The 16,101-nt window shown below is 49.0% G+C and overlaps 1 long non-coding RNA gene across 1 annotated transcript; it reads right to left on the bottom strand.

Annotated features, from left to right (window-relative positions):
• Positions 1 to 6,833: 6,833 nt before the first annotated feature.
• Positions 6,834 to 7,943, bottom strand: LOC122916961. The gene is made up of 3 exons (XR_006386332.1): positions 7,926 to 7,943; positions 7,404 to 7,553; positions 6,834 to 7,220 (listed from the first exon to the last, which is right to left on the bottom strand). It is a non-coding gene; the product is annotated as an uncharacterized LOC122916961 (long non-coding RNA).
• Positions 7,944 to 16,101: the final 8,158 nt, after the last annotated feature.

The following is a 16,101-nucleotide window of genomic DNA, read 5'->3' as shown; positions in this document are numbered from 1 at the left end:
ATTTGGGTTCTTAGGTATTTTTAGAGAACTGAGACTTTTATCACTGTGTAAGGTCCCTCTTGATCTCTGACAACTTTCCTTGCTTTGAAGTCCATTCTGTCTGAAATGAATATAACTACTTCTGTTTTCCTTTGAGTGGTGTCGGTGTGGTGTACCTGTCTTCATTCCTTTACTTCTAATCCACATATGTTTAAAGTGAGTTTGTTGTAGGCAACATATAGGTGAGTCTCACGCTTTGATCCACTCTGGCGATCTCTGCCCTTGAACTGGTGCCTTTAGACCACTGAGGCTCAGCGCGGTTACTGATAGAGTGACAGCCCCCATATTTATTACTATTTTCTAGTAGCTTCCCTTGTTCGGTGTGCCTATTATTGTTTTCCTTGTGTGATTTTATTTATTTTTTAAAAAAAGATCTATTCATTTATTTGAGAGAGAGAGCATAAGCAGGAGGAGCAGAGGAAAGAGAGGGAATCTGAAACGGACTCTGTGCTGAGCGTGGAGACTGACATGGGGCTCGATCTCACGACACTGAAATCACGACCTCAAGAGATCACAACCTGATATGAAACCAAGAGTCAGATTCTTAATTAGCTGTGCTACCCAGGCGCCCCTGTTTGGCCTGGTTTTAGCTGATCACTTAATATAGTTTCCTTTCCTTTCTTTTCTTAGCATGTCATTTGTACTTCATTTTCTTTTTTTTAGTGGTGGATTCAGATACGCAGGAATCTCATGCCTCACGCTCACAGGTGCCTGCCAGCTCAACATCACCGTAACAGTCACAGCTTGGCTGTAGGACTCAGCGCATTTCTCTGCAGACCAGGCTTTTGTACTCAGCGGATGGGAACATGAAATGCTGGCTGGCATGTAAATCCTTCTTCTTGAGCTGTATAGCATTCTGGATAACTGAGAATTTGGGCAGATATTTTCATTCCAAATTTTCAGTCTTCCTCCCACACAAAGACTTGTACAGGGGTGGCCAGAACCGCATTGTTCATAGCAGACCAAAACTGGGTACAATTCCAGCAGGCAACAAGCGCTGGATGAGTAAAAGAATGTGGTATGTCCATACAATGGGATATTTTGCAGCGATGAAAGCAAATAGACTGCAGATCCGTGATGAGATATGGATGGACCTCGAAAACGTTTTGTTATGTGAAAGAAGCCAGACACAACAGACTGCAGAGTGGATGATTCCGCTTATAAAAAAATGTCCAGAAAAAGGCAAATCTAGACACACATAGTAGATAATTGGCTTCCTGGAGAGCGGAGAGGGAGAAATGGGGTTAACAGTAAAGGTGCAGACGTGATCTTATTAGGGGGACAGAATGTTCTAAATGTGATTTTATGGTAATGATCACACAACTTGGTAAATTTACTAAAAAATAAATCATTGAATTGAGCACTTGAAATGGATAAATTAGATGATATGTACAATATGCCCCAGTGAACTTTTTTTTTAATTCTAAAATTCGTAAACTTGTCTTTTAAAACATTTTTTGCGTGCCTCTGCCTCCCAGCCTCGTTCATTCAGTAGAGAGAACCATAGCACATTTTCAACTGATTATTGCTAAAGATTTTACACTAAAGGTTCAGAAGCTTCAAATAGAGGGCTAACATTCTGAATCCATAAGACCTACCCAGAAAGCTTTTTTTTAAGTCTCCAGCTTCCACACCCCTGCAAGGTGTCCATATTTCTGTAAATGGGTTCTAAATTAATCAGAATTTTTATCATTTTTTTCCTTTTTCTCCTTCCAGAATCTTCTCCTGGGGAGAGGCAGACCGAAAGCATTGGGCACAATTCCAGATGGGGTCCTCGTCACTGCTACACCCCCCCCCACCCTCCATCGCTTAGCGCTTAGTAGGACCTCCATACTTATGAAGCCGTAGAGAAAGGCAGGTTGTTTGCATTCCCTCTGGGAAACTTCATGACCCACTTCCAAAGCCCCTCCAAGTGGAGCAGCTGGCTAAGCACAGCACCGGGGAGTCAAATTTGTGTTTGTAGGAGAAACAAATAATTAAAACAGATCAAAGACTCGATGTGATAATTAGAAAACATGTTCATCGCTGTTCACACACTGGGAAGATCTCCATTCTCCAAGATGAAGAAACGGCCACAGGCATTATTTTAAAACTGTCCTCATTCCCGGCCCCCACCACCTAGGTTCACTCCCCCACCCCCGAGGGCGTTTGAGGTTTCTGCTTATCATATTTGCAACCTAAGCCTCGGTCTTCTTTCTCAGACTCTTACACATACTTTAAGACAACCTCAAATGCCACATCGTCTGAGAAGCCAGTCTTGGTCCCTTGGGGCTCCGGCTCGTGGCCGTTGGAGCCCTTCCGTTGTGCTTTGTCGGGCATCTGGGATGAGGCTGCAGGTTCCACCCCCAGGGCATTGCTCTATGAAGGCCAAACCTGGGACACTCATCTCTAGGCCTTTGCACAGCCACCGGCCCCCGGGGCCCAGCAGGCGTGCAATGCAGTTCACCCAGCACCGGCCACTGGCCACACAGCGTCTCTCCCACTCTTCCAAGGGCCACCAACATGCCCACAGTGCCCACAAGTCATCCACCTCTCCCCCCCAGACTCACTGAGAAAGGAGAAACATTCGGAGCTAATATTCTCTCCATCCCCAATCATTCCCCACCGCCAGTTCTCACCTGCTCCCTTAGTGTCGAGAAGGAGACCCCCTTCCTCTCTTTAAAGTGAAGTCCTCTCTCCCATCTTGTTCCACGTCCGTTTCAAGTATCTGGCATCTCCCCAAAAGCTTCCACCTCTCCCCCTGTACTTACCTCACCTCCCAGCAAACTCCAGAGGACCCCACCTTGATCCCACCCAGGTACGTGCTCATGCGCTTGCCCATGGGGCATGCAACATGCAGCAATAAGGGAAAGGCTGGAGGGGAAGAGGAGAAGAGGAAGTGAATAGACTGGGGAGGACCCAAGAGGGGTTACCAGGGCCTCCCCAGGTCTCTGTGCTCTGCTTTCTCTCCGGGCAATCTCATTCCTAGCTAAGGCTCCGGTAGGCGCCACACCACACTTACGGGCCATCCCTAACTCAGTTTCCGGCAAGTTCTACAGGCAGGTAAACATTTGCCCTTCCCTCCTCCTGCCCTTTCCCTCATCGGCTCCTCATTACTCAGAAATCAATGTCACAATCCTTGGCTTGGCATTTCACCATCCTATGCCTTCCTGCCATCCCGCACCCTGTATCCCAGCCACACCAAACTTCTGGCCCCTCTTACTGCGCCACACCTGCCCCAGCTCTGTGCTCTGTGTAGGCTTTTCCCCTTCTCTTCTTTCAAGATGGGCTCCGAAGCAGCCATTCCAGGCCCTGCCCTTGGAGTTCATGGTACAACCATGAATGTAGTGTTTCCTGCACTGTGTTGTCAATCTGTGTTTGCTTGTCCGTGTCCACTTCCAAATTGCAAGGATCCTTACAGCAGAGACTCTGTTTTGCTCATTTTCACGGTGCCGTGACTACCAGATTTGAATAGGTTTTTAATATTATTCTGGTATGCCAACGCCAACAGACCAGGAGAGGACTGCCAGTGAAATGATGGTATGTTAGTCCCAGTTCCCAAGAGGAGAGAGCACAGCACACCACCATGTCACCGTGTGCCATATGGGGAAGCCCCAGAGCGGGCAGGGATGCAGAGGGACTCAGGGGGAGAACAGGGGCAAGAGCCTTTATTGTGGTTTCCGTGGGAAGAATGAGGGGATAGGGTGAGCAGGTTTAGCGTTGGCTCGTTGGAATCATTTCAGAGGACAATGGAATATAGGAACTGTTCTTAGAAGTCTAGCATCTGGGGTGCTAGGACACGTTGATGGTGGCCCCAAGTGTGCAAGTCCAATAAGGAAGGTAGCCGGGTGTGCGGACTCTGGCTGGACTTCTTTGTATTTGAAAAGCACACCCCTGGGAGAAGGACTCCTCCCAAGCAAGCGGGAGGTATCAAGGGAGATAGACACAGAGGCCAGGTGATTCAGGCATATCACCCAGTTGTCGAGAACAACGTGTGTCTGACATGTGCAAGCACGGCAGATGTTATTAAATGCCCGAGTTTACCAAAGCTGGAAACATGGTTAATACCGTAGATGCTTAAAAGAAGTTGAGACAATAACCAAATGGGTAGATGGTTGGGTGGTTGGATAGATGGGTACATGGCTGGTGGGCGTGTGTGAATGGAGAGAGGGGCAGGTAGATAGATGAATGCATGGATGGGGGTAAATGGACGGACAGGTGCGTCGACAGGTGCGTGGATGGGTAAATGGACAGAGAGTTCACATGCCGGTAGTTTCAGGTAGTCCAGAGAAATCACGGAGGCATTTTGGTCTTCCGTCCTTTCGAGTTTTGCATATTAAAAAAATATGGGAGAATTAGGATTTCTCCCTAAAGCAGTGCCCCCCCAAAAACGAGGAAAGCTTTTGTGCATAGCCTGATTGTGATAGATATTTTACAGATGCTATTAACTCACGATTTTTCCTTCTAATTATGGTTAAATATAAAATTCATATTATAGTTTTGATTGGGGGAAGAGGAGGCCTCCTCATTTACTGCCCCAGGAAATGCAGTAAAGACTGTAACGTCCCGCTTTTGAAGAGCTCATTGGCACTGATGGAGTCCAGACCTATCTGGATTGGGATGTTCAAGGCCAGAGATAAAAAGGCTTTGAGGAGGCTTAGGCTCAGCCTGGAGTCAGTGGCATCAGAAATGGCTACACGAGGCTAACAGCCAAGTAAGTCCCTGATGATGCCTGATGCCAACCACTTCCCTGTCTCCCTCTCTCCTTGTCTGTCTCCCTCCCTCTCCTTCTCTATTTGCCCCCTCCACCACAAATACCAAATTTTTGTCACCAATTAAAAATTACTGATGATTTTAAACCTACTGCAAAGATGTTTCAAAAGAAAGCCACACTCCGGAAACAGAGCAGAAATCCAACTTTCAGACGCATCCCAGAAATATCCCTGTGGTGCATCCCCCACTTTAATCTGTTTTATGTGATTATAAGATTTTAACTTTTTTGTTTTTACATTGGCATCATCAGTCTCATAAAAAAAAAAAAACCCTGCCTGCTTACATAATCCAACTTAATATAAATCCAAACAAATATAAAAGGAAAAGAGATTGCATTTATAAGATCAAAGACGGCAAACCACTGTCATTGCTAAAATCTCACTTTCTTTCTTTTCCTTCCTTCCTTCTCTTTCTTTCTTTTTTTTTAATCTCATTTTCAATGGCTTTGGTTTACCACTGCATGAGCTTTCAACTGCTCCCAAAAAGAAGGCCACAGGGGCTCATGTAGCATAGCCTTTAACTGAGAGCTAATAAAAAGTGGGGAAATAGGGGCGCCTGGGTGGCTCAGTGGGTTAAGCCGCTGCCTCCGGCTCAGGTCATGATCTCAGGGTCCTGGGATTGAGGCCCGCATCGGGCTCTCTGCTCAGCAGGGAGCCTGCTTCCTCCTCTCTCTCTGCCTGCCTCTCTGCCGGCTTGTGATCTCTCTCTGTCAAATAAATAAACAAAATCTCAAAAAAAAAAAAAAAAAGAAAAGAAAAGAAAACAGGTACAGAAAATAAAACATAAATTGTTTTAAAAAAAAAAAACTTGGGGAAATAAAGCACATTATTGCAGTCAGTGCAGGAGAGACGATACTCCATTAAACAGGCCAGAAAGTTTAGTGCTCATTCCTTAGGCTACAGAAAGACATGGTGGTTCCAAGTTCCCAATGAAGTGGGTGTTCCTGGCAATGAGAGTCTCAGGGAACTTGGGGCTCACACTTTGTTTGGTTTTCTCCGCCATGGGGAGTCAGAAACGGGCAACAGAGCACAGGGAGCAGACAGGAGGGGGACAGTCTGCACACCCAGCCCCGCCTCACGGAAACTCACAACCAGCCTGTGCAAATGACCAAGGCGTCCTTGGGCTCCCACCGGGGCTGCCATCTCAGGCATCCTGACACAACATCCCATCTCCTGCAGCTGTGTCGGCTCCCCGCTGCAGGGCTCACGGTGGCAGGGGCACCCGGGGGCAGTGACTGGAGGGCCCCACGTGGTCACTTTTCTCCTGCCCTGTCACTGTCCCTGCATCAGGGGCCCCTCGTATCTCAGTCTCCCATATGTGTGCCGATTGGCAGAACAACTTCCCATTTTAGCCAGATTCTCTCCTCCAGCCTCTACCTGTCAAGGTTCTTTGAAGAATTTTGAATTCAAGGCCCAGCACCTGTTAAAAACGTAGCCCCGAGTTTGTGATGTATAAGCCAGGATTGAGAGCTCTGAATGTTATTGCTACGCGTTATATAGTGAAATAATACTTCGCATATACTGGGTTACCTTAAACATGGACTAGACGTCAGCTGTTATTATGAAATTATTGATATTTTCTTGCTGTTATAATAGTGCTGCGATTGTTAGGAAAATTTAAATACAGACTCCTATAGAGCTCGGTACATCCTATCCGTAGCAAAATATAAATGAATCTAGATGAAGTATATGGGTATTCCTTGCACTATTATCTCAACTTTCTCACAGTTTGAACATTTTCTTTTCCTTTTTTAAAAAAGATTTTATTTATTTGAGAGAGAGCAAGAGAGGGCACAAGCAAGGGGAACAGCAGGCAGAGGGAGAAGCAGTCTCCCCACTGAGCAGGGAGCCTGACTTGGGGCTCGATCCCATGACCCTGAAATCACGACATATGCCAAAGGCAGAGGCTTAACCAACGAAGCCACCCAGGTGTGCTCTTGTTTGCACATTTTCATAACACACACACACAGAAAAACCAAACTGCAATTAGCAAACAGCCAAATAAATACTATTATTATAATAATCAGAAGCTTATAACCATAATTTAAAAGGAGAAAAAAATCTTTATTACATGAAAATTTCCCATGTCAGGATATGCTAATCATTCAGACATCTAAGAGAAGACAGATGCTTGCAGAAAATGACCACTATGGTCCGGAGGGTCCGGGGGTGGGGGTGGGGGTGGTGGGGCTGTCGTAGGCGCACGCATCAAGGAGGGCAGCTCCGGACGGGTCTTCATGGCTTTTCCCCTGCAGTTCCACTGCGAAGAGGTGCACCTAGGCAGACTGTAAAACAAAGGGCCGGAAAGACGCACCTCGAGGGATAAACACAGCTGGCAACTTACCAACAGTCCCTCGGGGCTGGGAGAGCCCCACGGGGGGAATGATACTCAGGCATCACCATTTCGGATACAGACCACATAGGCTGCCCCTGAAAGATGTCCGTAGTTGAAAAAAGCAGCTTAGATAATAGAAACAGAGAGGAAGACATTATGGCTCTTTTTTTTTTTTTTTAAATCTTTACTTTTTGTTTCCTAAAAATTTTTAAATTATCATATTTTTGTAATGAGGGGGGAAAAGGGCCAATGAACCAAAAGGGCACAAGCCTGGTTACCTGTGGGGGCGCAGCGCGTGCCCCGCGGGCTCGCCTGTCTGCAGCGAGAGGCGCCGGCATTCTGGCCGCAGCTCCCTGGTCACCCGCACACGTCCGCCAGGACCCCCTCCGGGCACTGACGGGTTAACCGAGTGTGCAGCTCTCGGGCTTCTGGGAAAGAAGAGCACGCAGTGTTATTCTTTCTCTCTCTCTCTCTCCAGGCATGCCAGGCTGCATTTCATAGTTTGATTGAAATTGTGCCATCCAGTCTGTGTCTCCACAAACAAATGGAATATTCTGAGCTTCCAGCATTTGGAGGCACACAGCTTGCATCTTTTTATGAAGAAAAATAAACACCGTGTATGGTAACAACCAAGTCATGATGGATCCAACACGCCTGCCACGCAGAAGCCCTCCCGCAGGCGGGGCGGCCGACCGCAGCCAGGTGAGGACCGGCTGGCGGCGATGGGGGCCCGGCCCCGGCGAGGGGAGCGCGTGGGGACGTGCCCCGGGGAGCGCGCCCTTATCTGGTCACGTGCCCACCTTTCCTGAAGAACAAAAGGCGCACGTTGTTTATCCCAATGGTGACATCGGAGGAGTCCGGTTCCCTCCAAGCTTCTGGTCACGACTCCTGTCACCCCTTCCCCCCGACATCCCCCCGGCTGTTCTGGGGCTAGAAGGAATCCAAAACCACTCCCGTGCGAATTGCCACCCCATTTCTTAGGGTGGCCCAGCGGTGGTTCCGCAAGCTAGGTCTCTGGGCGAGCAGATCCATACGGGCAGGAGCGCGTGCAAACTCCTAGTTCATAAGCTCCGCCCCAGACCTACAGGAGGGGGTGGGCCAAGGGCAAAGAACACATGCCCTGTGAATCTGCACCCACTGACAGACTTTCCAGAAGGTTCAGCCAATAAGCCCGACGGTGTCTCTTTGGCCAGAACTGTGTTGTATGGACATTACTCACTGCAAGGGAGATGGAAAGTGTAGCTTTTTGATTGGGGCCACTGCATTGGGACACATACACACATGTCCCCAGGAAACAAGGGTTCTGCCAGCATGGCTGAAGGAAAAGAGGCTGCTGAGTAGTGGCTGGGAATGCCTGCTGCCGCCATCGTGTGTCTCTTATTCATCCTTCCTCTTTCCACCCCTCCAGCAAAAAGACCAAGGAGAACTGGTCCACCCCCTACGCATGCGCAGACTGGAGGGTCCTGGAGTCATCAGCTTTCCTGAAGGTCAACTCCAGGTTGTCCCTAATCGCCTCTTCTCATCTTTGGATAACAGTCTCCCTTGGCACCTCACCACTGGCAGTAGAGAGACGTCCCTATCCTTAGAAGAGTGCCTCTTTCCTCACAAGTGCACTTTCTGCGTTTGGGAATTTCCCACGTCATCAGCATTCTCTCTCTGTGCCAAGATGCTGTGTGTCACCTCACTGCACCCTTGAACGCCATGTGGTTAGTCCTTGGTGTACTCGACCAAGGCTCTTGACTTGCTTTCATGGGACGGTTTGTCTTTGTACTTAGAGCATTTAGGAAAGCTTCGAAAGTCCCTGTAAAGGATGTCAGTACAAATCCCTCGTGTTCCAGTCAACCGCTGCTGCACAACAAACCAGCATAGAACTTGACTTGAGACAACATTATCTCCCATAGTCCAGTGTGTTTATGGACCTCAGCTACAGGTTCTTATGGGGACTCTCATGCCATTGCATTCAGATGTTGGCTGGGGCTGCGTCACATGAAGGCCTTTCCATGGACATAGCAACCTCCTGGGGTAGGTCCTTGGTGCTGGCTTTCAGCTGAAAGCTCAGCCAGGGCCCGAGACTGGAGTGTGCTCCCAGGGCTTCTCCATGGTGGAGGGAGGGGGGAGGTGGGGAGGGGAAATTTAGGTAAAAATTCCAGGCTTTGGGGGAGCCTGGGTGGCTCAGTGGGTTGAGGCCTCTGCCTTCGGCTCAGGTCATGATCCCAGGGTCCTGGGATCAAGCCGCGCATCGGGCTCTCTGCTCAGCTGGGAGCCTGCTTCCTCCTCTCTCTCTACCTGCCTCTCTGCCTACTTGTGATCTCTGTCTGTCAAATAAATAAATAAAATCTTAAAAAAAAAAAATTCCAGGCTTTGCTCTAGGAAATACCCATCGAATCCAGATAGACTTCTTTTCGAAAGATCACAAGATCTCTCCCTATTTCAAATATGATGGACAGCTGTGGCCGTCCATGAAGGTTAACACTCACTAGTAATAAAGAAATAGAAATATCGTGGCCATTCAATTCAGAACTAGATCCTGGAGCAATTCTTCAAGTATTTGTGACAAGTATTCATGGAGCCTTCCTATTTACTGAGTCTTTTTAAAACTAGACCATAAAGGGCGCCTGGGTGGCTCACTGGGTTAAGCCTCTTGCCTTCGGCTCAAGTTGTGATCTCAGGGTCCTGGGATTGAGACCTGCATTGGGCTCTCTGCTCAGCAGGGAGCCTGCTTCCCACACCCCGACCCCTGCCTGCCTCTCTGCCTGCTTGTGATCTGTCTGTCAAATAAATGAATAAAAAAAAAAAATCCTTAAAAAATAGACCATAAAGATGATCTCTACCCATGGAGGGTTAGATTCTAGGGCCAGAAACTGAATGAGTAAGTTGTGTTAGAAAACAAACGATCCTAAATGCCTCCATCACATCTTTCTCAGATACTTCAGCACTAACTGAAAGTACTAGGAATTTTTGCCAAAGTGATCTCCTGGTGATGTCCCTGAATCGAGTCTCCAATGTTTCCACAAGTTTTATCTGGCCACGTGGCCACTCACATAAGAACTACAATTCCCAGGGGTGTCTGGGTGGCTCAGTCGTTAAAGATCTGTCTTCCACTCAGGTTATGATCCCAGGGGTCCTGGGATCAAACCCTGCATCAGGCTCCCTGCTTGGTGGGAAGCCTGCTTCTCCCTCTCCCACTCCCCCTGCTTGTGTTCCCTCTCTCACTGTCTCTATCTCTGTCAAATAAATAAATAAAATCTTAGAAGAAAAAAAAGAACTACAATTCCCAGCTGCCTATGCATCTCACTTGGCCTTGTGACCACGTCTGGACCAATCGGATGACCACTGTCTGGATCATGACCTGAAAGGGAAGAGGCAGGCCCTGTACCTCTCTTGTCCCCTTTCTGCTGACTCTGTCTCCTCCATGATAGGAGATAGAGCAGCCATCTGAGACCCAGAGGTTGGAAGCCCACTGTGAATGGCAGCATGTGGCCACCCTTCACGCTGCTTGCCACTGTTTAGTCCTCAGCTCTGTCCCGGCACACCTGTTGGAGAATTTCTGCCCATTGAGTTGTGTGTGAGCATGTCACTCACTGATATGAGGCTGCTGCTGTGACCACCAGAAATGTTCCAGTAGTGGCTGTTGATCAGTCTGAGTCCCAGATAAGGACAACACCCCTTTGCTGACCCTCAGTGGATAGGGAGCATAACGGGGAAATAAAACTATCCTTCTAAGGAACTAAGATGTGGGGTTTGTTTGTCACTGCAGCATAACCTCGCCTCTCCTGACTAATCTACCAGCCAACGAGAGAAGAGAGGGATCTTGGGTCCTTGAACTCCCAGAATCACCATCTCTCCTGTACTGCTCACACCGGTAAGAGAAAAAAATTCTTATATTTTTTTACAGCACTATGATTTTGGCTGTTCTTTGGCAACCAAGCCACTAATTTACTAACATAATTCTCGATCAGGAATCAAATTTTGGAAGGCACTCAGCCCCCTGGTGATTTAAAAAAAAAAAAAAAAAAAAGGAGGGGTGAAGTTGGGGGGTGGGCACCAGGATATTGAACTTTGAGTTCCGATCATATCTGCATGTTCAAGTTTGGACAAATGGGGTTTAATTCCATAAGGGAAACTCTGAAAGCCAGGGTCAAACAGCCCAGTTATCGCACCCATGGTAGCCAGGAAGGTGGGGTATGTATCCACCAAGCCCTGAGAATTCCTGGGTTCAGTGAGGCTCCCGGGACATTAATTTTTCAGAACCTATAGCCCGACGTATTGGCGGCAAAGTCAAGGCAGAAGAAAGAGAAGGCCATCTGGTGAAGCAGGGAAGGTGCTGGTATTGTTACAGGTGGGACCTGTGGGCGCTAAGGTAGGAAGAAGGTCCAGAGGAGCTGGCCAGCCCATATGCCACGTGCCTCTAGGTCCCCATCTGTAACCCAGCCTCAGCAGGTGCTTCTATGTGCAGGTGCTGACAAGGAGGCCATCTTCAGCCCAGCAAGCAGAGTTGTCTGAGTGAAGGCCCCGCACAGCCTAGCCCCTACTGCCCTCTCCAGCTTTCTCACTCCCTCCTTCCACACGGTGCGCTGAAACCCGCAGTTTCTCCCAACCTCTGTGCCTGTCTCTGGCCTTCTGCGTATCCTGTTCCTGCCACTCAGAATGTTCTGTTCTGGCTGCAGAGGCTGAAGTTCATTCTGTAGGTCTGAACTTAAAAACATCATTTGCTCTAGAAAGACAGATGCCCACCTCCGGAGCGCCCTCTGCCCCATCTCACAAGGTCTCCCCAGCCTGCTGGGCCGTCATTCTGTGGGGCTCGTCCTCTCATCCTTTAGGCCACTGACCCAACACGAGAGCCTGGTCAGCAGATGAAGCAGGCAGGTCAGCCAACAGCAACAGTAGGCAAGAGCCTCATCCTTCCAGGAGGGGACCTTTCTCATCAGGATAACTGACCAACTGACCCCTGTACCATGACCACCAGATAGGTCGTTTGTGAGGCTCTTTCTTCCATAAAAAAGAAGTCAGTGAGATAAAAGGACTATATGAGCACTAAGTAGAAGAGGAGGAAGCTGGGTCAGCTTCCAGGTTTTGCACAATAGTCAAGAGATTCCTACATACCCCACCCAAAGCTGACCAACGTTCTCTCCCGGAGAGGAATGAGCAAGCATGACCTTCCACGCCAGGTTCTGAAAGCAAGGTCTCGACTCTCCCTCTTAGGGCCTGCTTTGCTCCGTTCTGCCTGGGAGTTGGCTGTGTGTCCCCCAGAGCAATAATCAACTATCTCTAGTTCCCTCCGCCCCGTACAGACAAAGAAGAAACTCAGGCAATAGGGCAAAAGCGAAATAAATGATAAAGAATACAATTCTCACTGAGAAGCCCACCAACAGTCAGAGCCTCCCCGAAAGCCTGTTGTCTCACACTGAAATACCAAAGCAGCCCCAGGGGGCTCTGGGAGTGCTGGCCAAGAGAGGCAACCTTCCTCTATCAGACAATTTCCATCCCCATGGGAGAAACCCAGCCCCTGAAGTCCCCGGCCATTGCATGGACAATGTCAGGACCACACTCATCTGCAAATAAAACCTCTATTTCCTGAAGACAGGTGAACCCCCACTCCCAAAGGGAACAGGACACATAGACATATTCTTTCTCCTTCTTCCCCACCCCATGACTTTATTTCTCCTACCTTAAAGATGGTAGGCCAGAGTAATTTGGGGAGATCTTTGTAACACGTATTCCCTCGTAAACAGTGGGGGGCCCAAAAACATGCTGATAGAACAAAGTCAAAGGAAAGCAGAGACAAGAGTTAATGCTTGTTTAACCTAGGATGTACCATGTGCTAAAACAGCTGCTCTCATTCATTAACTTATCAATACCCACAAAAATCTTCTAAGGTCCGTATTGCCATACGTTACAAAAGAGATAACTGAGAATCAGAGAGGTTCAGCAACTTGTCCAAGATCACACAGCAGAGGTAGGAAAACCTAATAGGATCATCTTTTTGTTGTTATTATGGTTTTCTCCTCACCTTAACATGGCTGTTGGCCTTCTGCTCCCCCGGAATGCGAATCCGTCTGCTGTCAGGAAAAGACCTCTCCCCTCCTGCCTTCCCACCAGCTCCCCCATTCCCACCCAGGCCCGTGTCTGTTTGACAAACTGCAGGAGGGAAAGCTGCTTCAGGCACAGCTCAAGCTGCAAAGCTTTTAGGAATGTGGGGTTTAAGACACCTTCTTTGAATGATCCCAAATCTGTGAGACACAAATAAAACCCAGAATTCTTCAGCTGTGGTCTATTGGAATATCTGGACCCATTTCCCAGCATCATGACATCATTTTCCTTCCAGACTTCGATGTTAAAAATAGCCTAGCAAAGCCTTTGAACCACTGTCTCCTTAAAACACAATATGGATTGTATGTGTGTTTAGCACTTTGAAGAAACACTCTGTGACAGGAGACAGGCTGGCCAACTGCCCCCTCGGAGGACGCACGGGCTCGTTGCACTTACACTAAACAGACACACACACACACTCAGGCTGCTCTTACGTGAGACAACCACTCCAAAGCCACGGCTCACACGCCTTCAAACAGCCCTGTGAGGCGACCAGCACTCCGGACGAGCGCCCCGTGCTCTGTCTCCCATTCAGGTAGCTCGAAAGCCTGATCAGGCAGAATTTTAAGAAGCTGCCACCTTAATATTTCTAACTGCTTTTGTGGATGGGCACGACACATTTGGTTTGAGAAAAAGTTACTCAGTGACTTTCTGGCCTTTATAAAGCGAGGCGGTTGGCCTCCTCTGCTCTGGCGCCTTAATGAAGGCCTCTCCTGAGACACTTCACAGGCGGGGCAGGCGCTGACAGGACATGAGAACGTTTGCCGGAAGCCAACACACTTCCTGGGGGGCGCAAGGATGGGGCACCGACCCGAGTTGTTGCGGTTAATGATACAGGAGGCCCTCCGTTGGACTAGAACATTCCACCTCAGTCAGATGACAAGAGCAACAAGAGCAAGCCCCTCAGTGGAAAACGGGCGTTTGACTCAACCCAGACCAGCTAGCTGGGCAGCCCTCCCAAAGCAGGCGCATGGCACAAAGGTGGCAGATCCTTCAGCCTCGTGGGTAAGCAGCTTCCCTCAGAGAAGCACAGAGGCTCGCCGGAGGTCCCGGGGGGAGGGCTCGTCACAGTGCTGAGCAAAGGCACATCAAACCCTGAAGAGCAGTTTTTAAAGCAACATGAGGTAGTGTGGCACTCAGTGAAAGAAGTGGATCCTCCTAGTTGTTTTGGGGGGATGTGGGAGGCAGCAGGGAGGGCCTGACATTTGCCAACACCACTGCGCCAACCCCAGGGGGCAGGGATACCCCAGGATACCCCAGGTCATCCGGTTAAATTGGAAATTCTGATAAACAATAAAGAAGGTCTTGGTGCAAGTATATCCCAAATATCACGCTGCTGTTTCTCCAAAATTCAAGTTTAAACTTGTTTGTTTTTTTTTTAACTGTGTTTTTTTTTTTTTTTTTTTTTTTTGACAGCGAGATCGCAAGCAGGCAGAGAGGCAGACAGAGAGGGGGATGCAGACTCCCCGCTGAGCAGAGAGCCCGATGTGGGGCTCGATCTGCAGTGAGGCCAGGGTTGCCAGATTCAGCCAACAGAAAGATCTCACGCAAAATTCAAGTTTAACTGTGCGTGCGATCTTTCTGTTGGCTGAATCTGGCAACCCTGGCCTCACTGCAAAGTCTGCTGTGGGCCTCTACCTGTGCAAGGACCAGAGCCTTCTGCTTATGAACCCAAGGAGGCGGTTGGGCCCAGCAAGGATGAGGCTGGGGAAGAGGAATGACTTTTTACTTAGTCAAGAGGGAGAAGATAGGCTGATGCTGTAGGGAAATAGGCGTGAGGACGAAGGCCCATGGAATCTTAGCACTTGAACCCCTAGTTTCTTTGGGGCCTCCTGAGCCCTGGGAAACTGCATGATCTCATATGTGATTTGGGGTTTCTTTCTTCCCCCAAAATCAGAAATTAGCAGCAACCAGTGCACAAGGTCCCACAACCAAGCTCTAGAGGTAACTCCTAACGGCCCCAGGCGACGGCTCTGGGGCCTGGCCCTTCCCATTTGCAAAAGTTCACGTCCACTTCACACCAGAGCAGAGACGACCATGTGGGAGGAGAGGTGGCCGGCCCTCCTGCGAGAGCAGAGCCAGGGTGGCCTGAAAGTCAAGGGCCCTGCGGGTGGCTGTCACCCCCCAACCCCCCCGGGAGGCCTTGGGGCAGACCCCGTGCAGCAGCTAGGGCAACTGTTGTCAACCAGCGTCACGGCCACAGCCAGCAGGCGGCGGGGGTCCTCAGAAGAGCGCGCCCCAGGCCAGGCAAAGGCAACAGGAGAAGTCCAGCTCCAGTACCACCGACCTCCAGGCCCTGACCCCCCTGGCCAGGGGCATCCGCAGCTGCAGACCATCCCCCGTCTGCCCTCTGAGTCTCCTGAGCTACGTCTGTCCACTCACCTCTCCCAGGGTCCCCGAAGAGGCAGAAAAGCCCTGGGTTTGGAGTGACTTTAGCGAGCATCTATGTGCTCCGATTTCCTGTCAGCCCGCCTCCTTGAAGACACGAAGAACCCATTCTTCCATGGTCGGCTTCTTCTGCCTCCGGTCATTCCTTACACTGAGTCCAAACCCATTGGCTCTCACGCCGTTACCCAGAACCTGGGGCCACCTGGAGCCCGTGTCACCCTTCTACTGTATGACATCTGTATCAATTACAGGACAGTTCTCAACTCTGTGGGGATAGAAGCATGAAACAGTTTTATTTTTTCCTCCAATGATTTTTTTTTTTTAAATTGAGGTGTAATTGACATAGAACTTTAAAGTTGTTTTTTTTGTTTTTCTTGTTTTTTTAAGTAATCTCAACCCTCAACATGGGGCTTGAACTCACAACCCAGCCAGGGGCCTGTGACATTGAATTTTAGATTAGTTTCAGCTGTACAACATGATTCACTATTTGCATGTATT

Source organism: Neovison vison, chromosome 9, assembly GCF_020171115.1.
Source record: "Neovison vison isolate M4711 chromosome 9, ASM_NN_V1, whole genome shotgun sequence".
NCBI lineage: Eukaryota > Metazoa > Chordata > Mammalia > Carnivora > Mustelidae > Neogale > Neogale vison.
Note: the sequence above shows the minus strand (reverse complement) of the source record. Positions and strands in the feature narration are given on the sequence as shown.